Raw genomic sequence first — 17,268 nt, 5'->3', positions numbered from 1 at the left:
GGCTGGGACGGGCTGTGGTGGGCTGGGACGGGCTGTGACGGGCTGTCGTGGGCTGGGATGTGCTGGGAAGGTCTGGGACGGGCTGAGGTGGGCTGTTGTGGTTTGTGGTGAGCTGTGGTGGGCTGGGATGGGCTGTGGTGGGCAGGGAGAGATTTTGCTGGGCGGGGACAGGCTGTGGTGGGCGAGGACAGTTTGTGGTGGGCGGAGACGGGCTGTGGTGTGCTGGGACGAGCTGTGGTGGGCTGGGACGGGCTGTGGTGTGCTGGAACGAGCTGTGGTGTGCTGGGACGGGCTGTGGTGGGCTGGCATGGGCTGCGCTGGGCTGGGACGGGCTGCGCTGGGCTGGGACGGGCTGTGGTGGGCTGGGACGGGCTGTGGTGGGCTGGGACGGGCTGCGGTGGGCGGGGACGGGCTCTGGTAGGCTGAGACAGGCTGGTACGTGCTGTGGTGAGTGGAGACAGGCCGTGGTGCGCTGGGACGGGCCGTGGTGGTCTGGGACGGGCCGTGGTGCGCTGGGACGGACTGGTACTTGATGTGGTGGGCTGGTACGGGCTGTGGTGGGCTGGGACGGGCTGTGGTGGTCTGGGACAAGCTGGGACTGGCTTTGGTGGGCTGTGACGGGCTGTCGTGGGCTGGGATGGGCTGGGACAGGCTGTGGTGGGCTGGGACGGGCTGTGGTGGGCTGGGACGGGCTGTGGTGGGCTGGGAGGGGCTGGGACGGGCCGTGGTGGGCTGTGGTGCGCCGTGTTTATCTGGGACGAGCTGTGGTGGGCCATGGCGGGCCGTGGTGGGCTGGGACGGGCCGTGGTTTGCCGTGGTGGGCTGAAACAGGCTGTGGTGACCGGTGGTGGGCTGTGGTGACCTGTGGTGGGCTGTGGTGTGCTGGGACGGGCTGTGGTGGGCCGGGACGGGCCGTGGTGGGCTGTGGTGCGCCGTGTTTATCTGGGACGAGCTGTGGTGGGCCATGGCGGGCCGTGGTGGGCTGGGACGGGCCATGGTTTGCCGTGGTGGGCTGAAACAGGCTGTGGTGACCTGAGGTGGGCTGTGGTGACCGGTGGTGGGCTGGGACAGGTTTCGGTGGGCTGGGACGGGTTTCGGTGGGCTAGGACGGGCTGCGGTGGGCTGGGACGGGCTGTGGTAGGCTGGGATGACCTGTGGAGGTTTGGGACGGGCTGTGGAGGGTTGTGGAGGGCTGTGCTGGGCTTGGACAGGCTGTGGTGGGCTGAGATGGGCCGTGGTTGTCCGTGGTGGGCTGGGACGGGCCGTGCTGGGCTAGGACAGGCTGTGGTGAACTGTGGTGGGCTGTGATGGGCCGTGGTGGGCTGGGACGGGCCGTGGTGGGGTGCGACGGGCCGTGGTGGGCTGGGGTGGGCCGTGGTGGGCTGCGACGGGCCGTGGTGGGCTGCGACGGGCCGTGGTGGGCTGGGACGGGCCGTGGTGGGCTGGGACAGGCTGTGGTGGGCTGTGGTGGACTGGGAAGGGCCGTGGTGGGCCGTGGTGTGCTCTGGTGGGCCATGGTGGACCGTGGTTGGCCGTGGTGGGCCAGGACAGGCCGTGGTTAGCCGTGCTGGGCTGAAACAGGCTGGGACGGGCTCTGGTGGGCTGGGACGGGATGTGGTGGGCTGGAACGGGCCGTGGTGGGCTGGGACGGGCTGTGGTGGGCTGGGACGGGCTGTGGTCGTCTGGGACAGGTTGTGGTGAGCTGAGACGGGCCGTGGTGGGCTGAGACGGGCCGTGGTGGGCTGGGACGGGCTGGTACTTGCTGTGGTGGGCTGTTACGGGCTGTGGTGTGCTGTGAGAGGCTGTGGTGGTCTGGGACGAGCTGGGACGGGCTGTGGTGGGCTGGGACAGTCTGTGGTGAGCTGTGGTGGGCTGGGACAAGCTGTGGTGGGCTGTGGTGGGCTGGGACGAGCTGTGGTGGGCTCTTGTGGGCTGTGGTGGGCTGGGACGGGCTGTGGTGGGCTGGGACGGGCTCTGGTGGGCTGGGACGGGCTGTCGTGGGCTGGGACGGGCTGGGACGGGCCGTGGTGGGCTGGGACGGGTTGGGATAGGCTGCGGTGGGCCGTGGTGTGCTGTGGTGGGCTGTGGTGGGCTGGGATAGGCTGTGGTGAGCTGAGACGGGCTCTGGAGGTCTGTGGTGGGCTAGGACGGCTTAGTGGTGGGCTGGGACGGGCTGTGGTGGGCTGTGGTGGGCTTTCGTGGGCCGTGGTGGGCTGGGACGGGCTGTGGTGGGCTGGGACGGGCTGCGGTGTGTTGTGGAGAGCTGGGACGGGTTGTGACGGGCTGTGGTGGGCCGGGACGGGCCGTGGTGGGCTGTGGTGCGCCGTGTTTATCTGGGACGAGCTGTGGTGGGCCGTGGTGGGCTGAGACGGGCCGTGGTTTGCCGTGGTGGGCTGAAACAGGCTGTGGTGACCTGTGGTGGGCTGTGGTGACCGGTGGTGGGCTGTGGTGACCTGTGGTGGGCTGTGGTGGGCTGGGACGGGTTGCAGTGGGCTGGGACGGGTTTCGGTGGGCTGGGATAAGCTGTGTTGGGCTGCGACGGGCTGTGGTAGGCTGGGATGAGCTGTGGTGGGTAGGGACGGGCTGTGGAGGGTTGTGGAGGGCTGTGCTGGGCTTGGACAGGCTGTGGTGGGCTGAGATGGGCCGTGGTGGTCCGTGGTGGGCTGGGACGGGCCGTGCTGGGCTAGGACGGGCTGTGGTGAACTGTGGTGGGCTGTGATGGGCCGTGGTGGGCTGGGACGGGCCGTGGTGGGCTGGGACGGGCCGTGGTGGGCTGGGGTGGGCCGTGGTGGGCTGGGACGGGCCGTGGTGGGCTGTGGTGGGCCGTGGTGGGCTGGGACGGGCCGTGGTGGGCTGGGACAGGCCGTGGTTGGCCGTGGTGGGCCGGGACAGGCCGTGGCTAGCCGTGGTGGGCTGAAACAGGCTGGGACGGGCTCTGGTGGGCTGGGACGGGCTCTGGTGGGCTGGGACGGGCTTTGGTGGGCTGTGGTGGGCTGGGACGGGCTGTGGTCGTCTGGGACGGGCCGTGGTGGGCTGGGACGGGCTGGTACTTGCTGTGGTGGGCTGTTACGGGCTGTGGTGTGCTGTGAGAGGCTGTGGTGGTCTGGGACGGGCTGTGGTGGTCTGGGACGGGCTGTGGTGGGCTGGGACGGGCCGTGGTTTGCCGTGGTGGGCTGAAACAGGCTGTGGTGACCTGTGGTGGGCTGTGGTGACCGGTGGTGGGCTGGGACAGGTTTCGGTGGGCTGGGACGGGTTTTGGTGGGCTAGGACGGGCTGCGGTGGGCTGGGACGGGCTGTGGTAGGCTGGGATGAGCTGTGGAGGTTTGGGACGGGCTGTGGAGGGTTGTGGAGGGCTGTGCTGGGCTTGGACAGGCTGTGGTGGGCTGAGATGGGCCGTGGTGGTCCGTGGTGGGCTGGGACGGGCCGTGCTGGGCTAGGACGGGCTGTGGTGAACTGTGGTGGGCTGTGATGGGCCGTGGTGGGCTGCGACGGGCCATGGTGGGGTGCGATGGGCCGTGGTGGGCTGCGACGGGCCGTGGTGGGCTGGGACGGGCCGTGGTGGGCTGGGACAGGCTGTGGTGGGCTGTGGTGGACTGGGAAGGGCCGTGGTGGGCCGTGGTGTGCTCTGGTGGGCCATGGTGGACCGTGGTTGGCCGTGGTGGGCCGGGACAGGCCTTGGTTAGCCGTGCTGGGCTGAAACAGGCTGGGACGGGCTCTGGTGGGCTGGGACGGGATGTGGTGGGCTGGGACGGGCCGTGGTGGGCTGGGACGGGCTGTGGTGGGCTGGGACGGGCTGTGGTCGTCTGGGACAGGTTGTGGTGAGCTGAGACGGGCCGTGGTGGGCTGAGACGGGCCGTGGTGGGCTGGGACGGGCTGGTACTTGCTGTGGTGGGCTGTTACGGGCTGTGGTGAGCTGTGAGAGGCTGTGGTGGTCTGGGACGAGCTGGGACGGGCTGTGGTGGGCTGGGACAATCTGTGGTGAGCTGTGGTGGGCTGGGACAAGCTGTGGTGGGCTCTGGTGGGCTGGGACGAGCTGTGGTGGGCTCTGGTGGGCTCTGGTGGGCTGGGACGGGCTGTGGTGGGCTGGGACGGGCTCTGGTGGGCTGGGACGGGCTGTCGTGGGCTGGGACGGGCTGGGACGGGCCGTGGTGGGCTGGGACGGGTTGGGATAGGCTGCGGTGGGCCGTGGTGTGCTGTGGTGGGCTGTGGTGGGCTGGGATAGGCTGTGGTGAGCTGAGACGGGCTCTGGAGGTCTGTGGTGGGCTAGGACGGCTTAGTGGTGGGCTGGGACGGGCTGTGGTGGGCTGTGGTGGGCTTTCGTGGGCCGTGGTGGGCTGGGACGGGCTGTGGTGGGCTGGGACGGGCTGCGGTGTGTTGTGGAGAGCTGGGACGGGTTGTGACGGGCTGTGGTGGGCCGGGACGGGCCGTGGTGGGCTGTGGTGTGCCGTGTTTATCTGGGACGAGCTGTGGTGGGCCGTGGTGGGCTGAGACGGGCCGTGGTTTGCCGTGGTGGGCTGAAACAGGCTGTGGTGACCTGTGGTGGGCTGTGGTGACCGGTGGTGGGCTGTGGTGACCTGTGGTGGGCTGTGGTGGGCTGGGACGGGTTGCAGTGGGCTGGGACGGGTTTCGGTGGGCTGGGATAAGCTGTGTTGGGCTGCGACGGGCTGTGGTAGGCTGGGATGAGCTGTGGTGGGTAGGGACGGGCTGTGGAGGGTTGTGGAGGGCTGTGCTGGGCTTTGACAGGCTGTGGTGGGCTGAGATGGGCCGTGGTGGTCCGTGGTGGGCTGGGACGGGCCGTGCTGGGCTAGGACAGGCTGTGGTGAACTGTGGTGGGCTGTGATGGGCCGTGGTGGGCTGGGACGGGCCGTGGTGGGCTGGGACGGGCCGTGGTGGGCTGGGGTGGGCCGTGGTGGGCTGGGACGGGCCGTGGTGGGCTGGGGTGGGCCGTGGTGGGCTGGGACGGGCCGTGGTGGGCTGGGACAGGCCGTGGTGGGCTGTGGTGGACTGGGAAGGGCCGTGGTGGGCCGTGGTGTGCTCTGGTGGGCCATGGTGGACCGTGGTTGGCCGTGGTGGGCCGGGACAGGCCGTGGCTAGCCGTGGTGGGCTGAAACAGGCTGGGACGGGCTCTGGTGGGCTGGGACGGGCTGTGGTGGGCTGGGATGGGCTGTGGTGGGCTGGGACGGGCTGCGGTGGGCTGTGGTAAGCTGGGACGGGCTGTGGTGGGCTGTGATGGGCTGTGGTGGGCTGTGGTGTGCTGGGACGGGCTTTGGAGGGTTGGGACGGGCTGGGACGGGCTGGGACAGGCAGTGGTGGGCTGGGACGGGCAGTGGTGGGCTGGGACGGGCTGTGGTGGGCTGGGACGGTCTGTGGTGGGCTGTGGTAAGCTGGGACGAGCTGTGGTGGGCTGGGACGGGCTGTGGTGGGCTGTGGTAAGCTGGGACGAGCTGTGGTGGGCCGGGACGGGCCGTGGTGGGCTGTGGTGCGCCGTGTTTATCTGGGACGAGCTGTGGTGGGCCATGGCGGGCCGTGGTGGGCTGGGACGGGCCGTGGTTTGCCGTGGTGGACTGAAACAGGCTGTGGTGACCTGTGGTGGGCTGTGGTGACCGGTGGTGGGCTGTGGTGACCTGTGGTGGGCTGTGGTGGGCTGGGACGGGTTGCGGTGGGCTGGGACGGGTTTCGGTGGGCTAGGACGGGCTGCGGTGGGCTGGGACGGGCTGCGGTGGGCTGGGATAAGCTGTGTTGGGCTGCGACGGGCTGTGGTAGGCTGGGATGAGCTGTGGAGGGTTGGGACGGGCTGTGGAGGGTTGTGGAGGGCTGTGCTGGGCTTGGACAGGCTGTGGTGGGCTGAGATGGGCCATTGTGGTCCGTGGTGGGCTGGGACGGGCCGTGCTGGGCTAGGACGGGCTGTGGTGAACTGTGGTGGGCTGTGGTGAACTGTGGTGGGCTGCGACGGGCCGTGGTGGGCTGGGACGGGCCGTGGTGGGCTGGGGTGGGCCGTGGTGGGCTGGGACAAGCCGTGGTGGGCTGGGACAGGCTGTGGTGGGCTGTGGTGGACTGGGAAGGGCCGTGGTGGGCCGTGGTGTGCTCTGGTGGGCCATGGTTGACCGTGGTTGGCCGTGGTGGGCCGGGACAGGCCGTGGTTAGCCGTGGTGGGCTGAAACAGGCTGGGACGGGCTCTGGTGGGCTGGGACGGGATGTGGTGGGCTGGGACGGGCCGTGGTGGGCTGGGACGGGCTGTGGTGGGCTGTGGTGGGCTGGGACGGGCTGTGGTCGTCTGGGACGGGTTGTGGTGAGCTGAGACGGGCCGTGGTGGGCTGAGACGGGCCGTGGTGGGCTGGGACGGGCTGGTACTTGCTGTGGTGGGCTGTTACTTGCTGTGGTGTGCTGTGAGAGGCTGTGGTGGTCTGGGACGAGCTGGGACGGGCTGTGGTGGGCTGGGACGGGCTGTGGTGGGCTGGGACGGGCTGTGGTGGGCTGGGACGGGCTGTGGTGGGCCGTAGTGGGCTGTGGTGGGCTGGGACGGGCTGTGGTGGTCTGTGACAAGCTCTTGTGGGCTGTGGTGGGCTGGGACGAGCTGTGGTGGTCTCTGGTGGGCTCTGGTGGGCTGGGACGGGCTGTCGTGTGCTGGGACGGGCTGTGGTGGGCTGGGACGGGCCATGGTGGGCTGGGACGGGTTGGGATAGGCTGCGGTGGGCCGTGGTGTGCTGTGGTGGGCCGTGGTGGGCTGGGATAGGCTGTGGTGGGCTGAGACGGGCTCTGGAGGTCTGTGGTGGGCTAGGACGGCTTGTGGTGGGCTGGGACGGGCCGTGGTGGGCTGTGGTGGGCTTTTGTGGGCCGTGGTGGGCTTGGACGGGCTGTGGTGGGCTAGGACGGGCTGCGGTGGGTTGTGGAGAGCTGGGACGGGCTGTGACGGGCTGTGGTGGGCCGGGACGGGCCGTGGTGGGCTGTGGTGCGCCGTGTTTATCTGGGACGAGCTGTGGTGGGCCATGGCGGGCCGTGGTGGGCTGGGACGGGCCGTGGTTTGCCGTGGTGGGCTGAAACAGGCTGTGGTGACCTGTGGTGGGCTGTGGTGACCGGTGGTGGGCTGTGGTGACCTGTGGTGGGCTGTGGTGGGCTGGGACGGGTTGCGGTGGGCTGGGACGGGTTGCGGTGGGCTGGGATAAGCTGTGTTGGGCTGCGACGGGCTGTGGTAGGCTGGGATGAGCTGTGGAGGGTTGGGACAGGCTGTGGAGGGTTGTGGAGGGCTGTGCTAGGCTTGGACAGGCTGTAGTGGGCTGAGATGGGCCGTAGTGGTCCGTGGTAAGCTGGGACGGGCCGTGCTGGGCTGGGACGGGCCGTGGTGGGCTGGGACGGGCCGTGGTGGGCTGGGACGGGCCGTGGTGGGCTGGGACGGGCCGTGGTGGGCTGGGACAGGCCGTGGTGGGCTGTGGTGGACTGGGAAGGGCCGTGGTGGGCCGTGGTGTGCTCTGGTGGGCCATGGTGGACCGTGGTTGGCCGTGGTGGGCCGGGACAGGCCGTGGTTAGCCGTGGTGGGCTGAAACAGGCAGGGACGGGCTCTGGTGGGCTGGGACGGGATGTGGTGGGCTGGGACGGGCTGTGGTGGGCTGGGACGGGCCGTGGTGGGCTGGGACGGGCTGTGGTGGGCTGGGACGGGCTGTGGTCGTCTGGGACGGGTTGTGGTGAGCTGAGACGGGCCGTGGTGGGCTGAGACGGGCCGTGGTGGGCTGGGACGGGCTGGTACTTGCTGTGGTGGGCTGTTACGGGCTGTGGTGTGCTGTGAGAGGCTGTGGTGGTCTGGGACGAGCTGGGACGGGCTGTGGTGGGCTGGGACGGGCTGTGGTGGGCTGGGACGGGCTGTGGTGGGCCGTAGTGGGCTGTGGTGGGCTGGGAAGGGCTGTGTTGGTCTGTGACAAGCTCTTGTGGGCTGTGGTGGGCTGGGACGAGCTGTGGTGGGCTCTGGTGGGCTGGGACGGACTGTCGTGGGCTGGGACGGGCTGTCGTGGGCTGGGACGGGCTGGGACGGGCCGTGGTGGGCTGGGACGGGCCGTGGTGGGCTGGGACGGGTTGGGATAGGCTGCGGTGGGCTGGGACGGGCTGTGGTGGGTTGTGGTGAGCTGAGACGGGCTGTGGTGAAATTGGACAGGCTGTGGTGGGCTGTGGTGAACTGGGAAGGGCTCTGGTGGTCTGGAATGGGCTGTGGTGGGCTGGGACGGGCCGTGGCGGGCTGCGGTGGGCTGGGACAGGCTCTGGTGGGCCGGGACAGACTCTGGTGCGCTGTGGTGGGCTGTGGTGGGCTATGGTGCGCTGTGGTGGGTTGTGGTGAGCTAGAACGGGTTGTGGTGGGCTGGGACGGGCTATAGTGGGCTGGGACGGAATTGTGGTGGGCTGGGACGGGCTCTGATGGTCTGCGGCGGCCGTGGTGGGCTGGGACGGGCTGGGAAGGGCTGTGGTGGGTTGTGGTGAGCTGGGACGACCTCTGGTGGGCTGTGGTGGGCTGGGACGGGCTGTGGTGGGCGGGGGACGGGCTTTCGTGGGTTAGTGGTGGGCTGGGACGACCTCTTGTGGTCTGGGACGGGCTGTGGTGGGCTGTGGTGAGCTGGGACGGGCTCTGGTGGGTTGGCACGGGCTCTGGTGGTCTGGGACATACTGTGGTGGGCTGGGACGGGCTGGGACGGGCTGTGGTGCTCTGTGGTGGGCTGGGACGTGCCGTGGTGGACCGTGGTGGGCTTGGATGGGCCGTGGTGGGCTTGGATGGGCCGTGGTGGGCTTGGATGGGCCGTGGTGGGCTGTGGTCGGCCGTGGTGGGCTGTGGTCGGCCGTGGTGGGCTGTGGTGGGCTGTGGTCAGTTGTGGTGGGCTGGGACGGGCTGTGGTGGGCTGGGATGGGCTGTGGTGCACCTTGGTGGGCTGTGTTGGGCCCGGATGGGCCGTGGTGGGCTGTGGTGGGCCGTGGTGGGCTGGGACGGGCTGTGGTGGGCTGGGACGGGCCGTGGTTGGCTGGGACAGGCTGTGGTGGGCTGTGGTGTGATGGGACAGGGTGTGGTGGGCTGGGATCGGCTGGGATAGGCTGTGGTTGGTTATGGTGGGCTGGGAAGAGCTGTGGTGGTCTGGGACAAGCTGTGGTGGGCTGTGGTGGGCTTCACGGGCTGTGGTGGGCTGTGGTGGTCTGTGGTGGCCTGGGACGTTCTGTGGTGGGTTGGGACGGGCTGTGGTGGTCTGTGGTGGGTTCTGAAGGGCTGTGGTGGGCTGTGGTGGGTTGGGACACGCTGTGGTGGGTAGGGACGGGCTGTGGTGTGTTGTGACGGGCTGGGACGGGCCGTGGTGGGCTGGGATGGGCTGCGGTGGGCTGTGGTGGGCTGGGACGGGCTGTGGTGGGTTGGGACGGGCTGTGGTGGGCTGGGACGGGCCGTGGTGGGCTGGGACGGGCCGTGGTGGGCTGCGACGGGCCGTGGTGGGCTGCGACGGGCCGTGGTGGGCTGGGACAGGCTGTGGTGGGCTGTGGTGGACTGGGAAGGGCCGTGGTGGGCCGTGGTGTGCTCTGGTGGGCCATGGTGGACCGTGGTTGGCCGTGGTGGGCCGGGACAGGCCGTGGTTAGCCGTGCTGGGCTGAAACAGTCTGGGACGGGCTCTGGTGGGCTGGGACAGGATGTGGTGGGCTGGGACGGGCTGTGGTGGGCTGGGACGGGCTGTGGTGGGCTGGGACGGGCTGGGACGGGCTGTGGTCGTCTGGGACGGGTTGTGGTGAGCTGAGACGGGCCGTGGTGGGCTGAGACGGGCCGTGGTGGGCTGGGACGGGCTGGTACTTGCTGTGGTGGGCTGTTACGGGCTGTGGTGTGCTGTGAGAGGCTGTGGTGGTCTGGGACGAGCTGGGATGGGCTGTGGTGGGCTGGGACAGGCTGTGGTGGGCTGGGACGGGCTGTGGTGGGCTGGGACGGGCTGTGGTGGGCCGTAGTGGGCTGTGGTGGGCTGGGACGGGCTGTGGTGGTCTGTGACAAGCTCTTGTGGGCTGTGGTGGGCTGGGACGAGCTGTGGTGGGCTCTGGTGGGCTCTGGTGGGCTGGGACGGGCTGTCGTGGGCTGGGACGGGCTGGGACGGGCCGTGGTTGGCTGGCACGGGCCGTGGTGGGCTGGGACGGGCCGTGGTGTGCTGGGACGGGTTGGGATAGGCTGCGGTGGGCTGGGACGGGCTGTGGTGGGTTGTGGTGAGCTGAGACGGGCTGTGGTGAAATTGGACGGGCTGTGGTGGGCTGTGGTGTGCTGGGACATGCTGTGGTGAACTGGGAAGGGCTCTGGTGGTCTGGAATGGGCTGTGGTGGGCTGGGACGGGCCGTGGCGGGCTGCGGTGGGCTGGGACGGGCTGTGGTGGGCTGGGACAGGCTCTGGTGGGCCGGGACAGACTCTGGTGCGCTGTGGTGGGCTGTGGTGGGCAATGGTGCGCTGTGGTGGGTTGTGGTAAGCTAGAACGGGTGGTGGTGGGCTGGGACGGGCTATAGTGGGCTGGGACGGGATTGTGGTGGGCTGGGACGGGCTCTGATGGTCTGCGGTGGCCGTGGTGGGCTGGGACGGGCTGTGGTGGGCTGGGACGGGCTGGGAAGGGCTGTGGTGGGTTGTGGTGAGCTGGGACGACCTCTGGTGGGCTGGGACGGGCTGTGACGGGCTGTGGTGGGCTGTGGTAAGCTGGGACGGGCTCAGGTGGGTTGGGATGGGCTGTGGTGCGCTGTGGTTGGCTGGGACGGGGTGTGGTGGGCGGGGACGGTCTTTGGTGGGTTAGTGGTGGGCTGGGACGACCTCTTGTGGTCTGGGACGGGCTGTGGTGGGCTGTGGTGAGCTGGGACGGGCTCTGGTGGGTTGGCACGGGGCGTGGTGGGCTGGGACGGGCTCTGGTGGGCTGGGACGGGTTCTGGTGGTCTGGGACATACTGTGGTGGGCTGGGACGGGCTGTGATGGACCGTGGTGGGCTTGGATGGGCCGTGGTGAGCTTGGATGGGCCGTGGTGGGCTTGGATGGGCCGTGGTGGGCTGTGGTCGGCCGTGGTGGGCTGTGGTCGGCCGTGGTGGGCTGTGGTGGGCTGTGGTCGGTTGTGGTGGGCTGGGACGGGCTGTGGTGGGCTGAGATGGGATGTGGTGGTCTGGGACAGGCTGTAATGGGCTGGGATGGGCTGTGGTGCGCCTTGGTGGGCTGTCTTGGGCCCGGATGGGCCGTGGTGGGCTGTGGTGGGCCGTGGTGGACTGGGACGGGCTGTGGTGGGCTGGGACGGGCCGTGGTGGGCTGGGACGGGCTGTGGTGGGCTGTGGTGTGATGGGACGGGCAGTGGTGGGCTGGGATCGGCTGGGATAGGCTGTGGTTGGTTATGGTGGGCTGGGAAGAGCTGTGGTGGTCTGGGACAAGCTGTGGTGGGCTGTGGTGGGCTGGGACGGGCTGTGGTGGGCTGGGACGGGCTGTAGTGGGCTGAGGCGGGCTGTGGTGGGCTGTGGTGGTCTGTGGTGGCCTGGGACGTGCTGTGGTGGGCTGGGACGGGCTGTGGTGGGCTGTGGTGGGTTCTGAAGAGTTGTGGTGGGCTGTGGTGGGTTGGGACACGCTGTGGTGGGTAGGGACGTGCTGTGGTGGGCTGTGGTGTGTTGTGACTGGTTTGCACGGGCTGGGACGGGCCGTGGTCGGCTGGGATGGGCTGCGGTGGGCTGATGTGGGCTGGGACGGGTTGTGGTGGGTTGGGACGGGCTGGGACGGGCTAGGACGGGCAGTGGTGGGCTGGGACGGGCAGTGGTGGGCTGGGACGGGCTGTGGTGGGCTTGGAGGGGCTGAGACAAGTTCTGGTGGTCTGGAACGAGCTGGGACGGGCTGTGGTGGGCTGGGACGGGCTGTGGTGGGCTGTGGTGTGATGGGACGGGCAGTGGTGGGCTGGGATCGGCTGGGATAGGCTGTGGTTGGTTATGGTGGGCTGGGAAGAGCTGTGGTGGTCTGGGACAAGCTGTGGTGGGCTGTGGTGGGCTGGGACGGGCTGTGGTGGGCTGGGACGGGCTATAGTGGGCTGAGGCGGGCTGTGGTGGGCTGTGGTGGTCTGTGGTGGCCTGGGACGTGCTGTGGTGGGCTGGGACGGGCTGTGGTGGGCTGTGGTGGGTTCTGAAGGGCTGTGGTGGGCTGTGGTGGGTTGGGACACGCTGTGGTGGGTAGGGACGTGCTGTGGTGGGCTGTGGTGTGTTGTGACTGGTTTGCACGGGCTGGGACGGGCCGTGGTGGGCTGGGATGGGCTGCGGTGGGCTGATGTGGGCTGGGACGGGTTGTGGTGGGTTGGGACGGGCTGGGACGGGCTAGGACGGGCAGTGGTGGGCTGGGACGGGCAGTGGTGGGCTGGGACGGTCTGGTGTGGGCTGTGGTAAGCTAGGACGGGCTGTGGTGGGCTGTGATGGGCTGTGGTGGGCTGTGGTGTGCTGGGACGGGCTGTGGTGGGCTGTGGTGTGTTGTGACGGGTTGGCACGGGCTGGGTCGGGCCGTGGTGGGCTGGGATGGGCTGCGGTGGGCTGTGGTGGGCTGGGACGGGCTGTGGTGGGTTGGGACGGGCTGGGACGGGCTGGGACGGGCTGTGGTGGGCTGGGACGGGCAGTGGTGGGCTGGGACGGGCTGTGGTGGGCTGGGACGGGCTGTGGTGGGCTGGGACGGTCTGGTGTGGGCTGTGGAGGGCTGGGACGGGCTGTGGTGGGCTGTGGTGTGCTGGGACAAGCTTTGGTGCGTTGGGACGGGCTGGGACGGGCAGTGGTGGGCTGGGACGGGCAGTGGTGGGCTGGGACGGGCAGTGGTGGGCTGGGACGGGCTGTGGTGGGCTGGGACGGGCTGTGGTGGGCTGTGATGGGCTGTGGTGGGCTGTGGTGTGCTGGGACGGGTTGCGGTGGGCTGGGACGGGCTGCGGTGGGCTGGGACGGGCTGCGGTGGGCTGGGATAAGCTGTGTTGGGCTGGGACGGGCTGTGGTAGGCTGGGATGAGCTATGGAGGGTTGGGACGGGCTGTGGAGGGTTGTGGAGGGCTGTGCTGGGCTTGGATAGGCTGTAGTGGGCTGAGATGGGCCGTGGTGGTCCGTGGTGGGCTGGGACGGGCCGTGCTGGGCTAGGACGGGCTGTGGTGAACTGTGGTGGGCTGGGACGGGCCGTGGTGGGCTGGGACGGGCCGTGGTGGGCTGGGACGGGCCGTGGTGGGCTGGGACAGGCTGTGGTGGGCTGTGGTGGACTGAGAAGGGCCGTGGTGGGCCGTGGTGTGCTCTGGTGGGCCATGGTGGACCGTGGTTGGCCGTGGTGGCCCGGGACACGCTGGGACGGGCTGTGGTGGGCTGGGACGGGCTGTGGTGGGCTGTGGTGGGCTGTGGTGGGCTATGGTCGTCTGGGACGGGTTGTGGTGAGCTGAGACGGGCCGTGGTGGGCTGAGACGGGCTGGTACTTGTTGTGGTGGGCTGTTACGGGCTGTGGTGTGCTGTGAGAGGCTGTGGTGGTCTGGGACGAGCTGGGACGGGCTGTGGTGGGCTGGGACGGGCTGTGGTGGGCTGGGACGGGCTGCGGTGGGCTAGGACGGGCTGTGGTGGGCTGGGACGGGCTGTGGTGGGCCGTAGTGTGCTGTGGTGGGCTGGGACGGGCTGTGGTGAACTGTGGTGGTCTGCGATGGGCTGTGGTGGGCTGGGACGGGCCGTGGTGGGCTGGGACGGGCCGTGGTGGGCTGGGACAGGCCGTGGTGGGCTGTGGTGGACTGGGAAGGGCCGTGGTGGGCCGTGGTGTGCTCTGGTGGGCCATGGTGGACCATGGTTGGCCGTGGTGGGCCGGCACAGGCCGTGGTTAGCCGTGGTGGGCTGAAACAGTCTGGGACGGGCTCTGGTGGGCTGGGACGGGATGTGGTGGGCTGGGACGGGCTGTGGTGGGCTGGGACGGGCTGTGGTCGTCTGGGACGGGTTGTGGTGAGCTGAGACGGGCCGTGGTGGGCTGAGACGGGCCGTGGTGGGCTGAGAGGGGCCGTGGTGGGCTGGGACGGGCTGGTACTTGCTGTGGTGGGCTGTTACGGGCTGTGGTGGGCTGTTACGGGCTGTGGTGGGCTGGGACGGGCTGTGGTGGGCTGGGACAGGATGTGGTGGGCCGTAGTGGGCTGTGGTGGGCTGGGACGGGCTGTGGTGGTCTGTGACAAGCTCTTGTGGGCTGTGGTGGGCTGGGACGAGCTGTGGTGGGCTCTGGTGGGCTCTGGTGGGCTGGGACGGACTGTCGTGGGCTGGGACGGGCTGTTGTGGGCTGGGACAGGCTGGAACGGGCCGTGGTGGGCTGGGACGGGCCGTGGTGGGCTGGGACGGACCGTGGTGGGCTGGGACGGGTTGGGATAGGCTGCGGTGTGCTGGGACGGGCTGTGGTGGGTTGTGGTGAGCTGAGACGGGCTGTGGTGAAATTGGACGGGCTGTGGTGGGCTGTGGTGTGCTGGGACATGCTGTGGTGAACTGGGAAGGGCTCTGGTGGTCTGGAATGGGCTGTGGTGGGCTGGGACGGGCCGTGGCGGGCTGCGGTGGGCTGGGACGGGCTGTGGTGGGCTGGGACAGGCTCTGGTGCGCTTTGGTGGGCTGTGGTGTGCTATGGTGCGCTGTGGTGGGTTGTGGTGAGCTAGAACAAGTTGTGATGGGCTGGGACGGGCTATAGTGGGCTGGGACGGGATTGTGGTGGGCTGGGACGGGCTCTGATGGTCTGCGGCGGCCGTGGTGGGCTGGGACGGGCTGTGGTGGGCTGGGACGGGCTGGGAAGGGCTGTGGTGGGTTGTGGTGAGCTGGGACGACCTCTGGTGGGCTGTGACGGGCTGTGACGGGCTGTGGTGGCCTGGGACGGGCTCTGGTGGGCTGGGACGGGGCGTGGTGGGCTGTGGTGGGCTGGGACGGGCTGTGGTGGGCGGGGACGGGCTTTGGTGGGTTAGTGGTGGGCTGGGACGACCTCTTGTGGTCTGGGACGGGCTGTGGTGGGCTGTGGTGAGCTGGGACGGGCTCTGGTGGGTTGGCACGGGGCGTGGTGGGCTGTGGTGGGCTGGGACGGGCTGTGGTGGGCTGGGACGGGCTCTGGTGGTCTGGGACATACTGTGGTGGGCTGGGACGGGCTGGGACGGGCTGTGGTGCTCTGTGGTGGGCTGGGACGTGCCGTGGTGGACCGTGGTGGGCTTGGATGGGCCGTGGTGGGCTGTGGTCTGCCGTGGTGGGCTGTGGTCGGCCGTGGTGGGCTGTGGTGGGCTGTGGTCGGTTGTGGTGGGCTGGGACGGGCTGTGGTGGGCTGAGATGGGATGTGGTGGTCTGGGACAGGCTGTAATGGGCTGGGATGGGCTGTGGTGCGCCTTGGTGGGCTGTGTTGGGCCCGGATGGGCCGTGGTGGGCTGTGGTGGGCCGTGGTGGGCTGGGACGGGCTGTGGTGGGCTGGGACGGGCCGTGGTTTGCCATGGTGGGCTGAAACAGGCTGTGGTGACCTGTGGTGGGCTGTGGTGACCGGTGGTGGACTGTGGTGACCGGTGGTGGGCTGTGGTGACCTGTGGTGGGCTGTGGTGGGCTGGGACGGGTTGCGGTGGGCTGGGACGGGTTTCGGTGGGCTAGGACGGTCTGCGGTGGGCTGGGACGGGCTGCGGTGGGCTGTGGTGGAGTGGGAAGGGCCGTGGTGGGCCGTGGTGTGCTCTGGTGGGCCATGGTGGACCGTGGTTGGCCGTGGTGGGCCGTGACAGGCTGTGGTTAGCCGTGGTGGGCTGAAACAGGCTGGGACGGGCTCTGGTGGGCTGGGACGGGATGTGGTGGGCTGGGACGGGCCGTGGTGGGCTGGGACGGGCTGTGGTGGGCTGTGGTGGGCTGGGACGGGCTGTGGTCGTCTGGGACGGGTTGTGGTGAGCTGAGACGGGCCGTGGTGGGCTGAGACGGGCCGTGGTGGGCTGGGACGGGCTGGTACTTGCTGTGGTGGGCTGTTACGGGCTGTGATGTGCTGTGAGAGGCTGTGGTGGTCTGGGACGAGCTGGGACGGGCTGTGGTGGGCTGGGACGGGCTGTGGTGGGCTGGGACGGGCTGTGGTGGGCCGTAGTGGGCTGTGGTGGGCTGGGACGGGCTGTGGTGGTCTGTGACAAGCTCTTGTGGGCTGTGGTGGGCTGGGACGAGCTGTGGTGGGCTCTGGTGGGCTGGGACAGACTGTCGTGGGCTGGGACGGGCTGTCGTGGGCTGGGACGGGCTTGGACGGGCCGTGGTGGGCTGGGACGGGCCGTGGTGGGCTGGGACGGGCCGTGGTGGGCTGGGACGGGTTGGGATAGGCTGCGGTGTGCTGGGACGGGCTGTGGTGGGTTGTGGTGAGCTGAGACGGGCTGTGGTGAAATTGGACGGGCTGTGGTGGGCCGTGGTGTGCTGGGACATGCTGTGGTGAACTGGGAAGGGCTCTGGTGGTCTGGAATGGGCTGTGGTGGGCTGGGACGGGCCGTGGCGGGCTGCGGTGGGCTGGGACGGGCTGTGGTGGGCTGGGACAGGCTCTGGTGCGCTTTGGTGGGCTGTGGTGTGCTGTGGTGCGCTGTGGTGGGTTGTGGTGAGATAGAACGGGTTGTGGTGGGCTGGGACGGGCTATAGTGGGCTGGGACGGGATTGTGGTGGGCTGGGACGGGCTCTGATGGTCTGCGGCGGCCATGGTGGGCTGGGATGACCTCTGGTGCGCTGGGACGGGCTGGGAAGGGCTGTGGTGGGTTGTGGTGAGCTGGGACGACCTCTGGTGGGCTGGGACGGGCTGTGACGGGCTGTGGTGGGCTGGGACGGGCTGTGGTGGGCGGGGACGGGCTTTCGTGGGTTAGTGGTGGGCTGGGACGACCTCTTGTGGTCTGGGACGGGCTGTGGTGGGCTGTGGTGAGCTGGGACGGGCTCTGGTGGGTTGGCACGGGGCGTGGTGGGCTGTGGTGGGCTGGGACGGGCTCTGGTGGTCTGGGACATACTGTGGTGGGCTGGGACGGGCTGGGACGGGCTGTGGTGCTCTGTGGTGGGCTGGGACGTGCCGTGGTGGACCGTGGTGGGCTTGGATGGGCCGTGGTGGGCTTGGATGGGCCGTGGTGGGCTGTGGTCTGCCGTGGTGGGCTGTGGTCGGCCGTGGTGGGCTGTGGTGGGCTGTGGTCGGTTGTGGTGGGCTGGGACGGGCTGTGGTGGGCTGAGATGGGATGTGGTGGTCTGGGACAGGCTGTAATGGGCTGGGATGGGCTGTGGTGCGCCTTGGTGGGCTGTGTTGGGCCCGGATGGGCCGTGGTGGGCTGTGGTGGGCCGTGGTGGG

This window comes from Falco cherrug, chromosome 16, assembly GCF_023634085.1.
Source record: "Falco cherrug isolate bFalChe1 chromosome 16, bFalChe1.pri, whole genome shotgun sequence".
In the NCBI taxonomy this organism is placed as follows: domain Eukaryota; kingdom Metazoa; phylum Chordata; class Aves; order Falconiformes; family Falconidae; genus Falco; species Falco cherrug.
Note: the sequence above shows the minus strand (reverse complement) of the source record.